An 870-nucleotide genomic window follows, 5' to 3' on the forward strand; every position below is an offset into this window, starting at 1 on the left:
TTTGTATGTCGTTTGAAGTCATTTTATCAACTTTGCATTTACGTATTCCCATTTTAAACTTTTCAGTCCTTTTAAGATGCCTTTTTATCCGTGGGATGCCCACTGCATTTGTTTTGTATGTCGTTTGAAGTCATTTTATCAACTTTGCATTTATCGTATTCCCTTTTTAAACTTTTAAGTCCTTTTAAGATGCCTTGTATCCATGGGATGCCTACTGCATTTTTTTCTATGTCGTTCGAAGTCATTTTTTATTTTATTGATCTACATATGCCCGTTAAACTTTCCCATGTTTTTTAGAGGCCTTATATCTGTTGGATGCCTATTGGCTACTGCGTTCTATGGTGTTTGAAGTCACATTGCATTTATTGATGTGGCATTTACAATACACTTGCTTAAAAAAATTCTTCGCTTTTAAGCGTCCTTGTATCCGTCGGATGCCTATTGCGTTTGTTCTCTATGACATTTGACATTACTTGGTATTTATTGGAGGTACATAGAAAAATATAATGTTTAAACTTTCCCGCGCTTTTTAGCGGTCACATATTTCTCCTCACATGGCGCATGCATTGCACATTTAATTCAATGAATATATGCAATGCCTTATATTCTTTAGCCGGTTCTTCTAAAATTTATGTGAAGTCACAAAATAGGAAAACTTATAGTGTTTTTCTTCTTCAAGAGGGAGTTACTCCCTCCGTCCCATAATATAGGATGTTTTTTGACACTAGCGTAGTGTCAAAAAACGTCTTACATTATGGGCCAGAGGGAGCTATATTTTGTCTTCTACTACTCACAAGATCATATTAATTAATATCTAAAGAACAGTAGTTGTTTTGTGTTGACTTTGAATGTAAAATGACTTGGCTGGCG

This window comes from Triticum dicoccoides, chromosome 2B (assembly GCF_002162155.2).
Source record: "Triticum dicoccoides isolate Atlit2015 ecotype Zavitan chromosome 2B, WEW_v2.0, whole genome shotgun sequence".
Lineage (NCBI taxonomy): Eukaryota > Viridiplantae > Streptophyta > Magnoliopsida > Poales > Poaceae > Triticum > Triticum dicoccoides.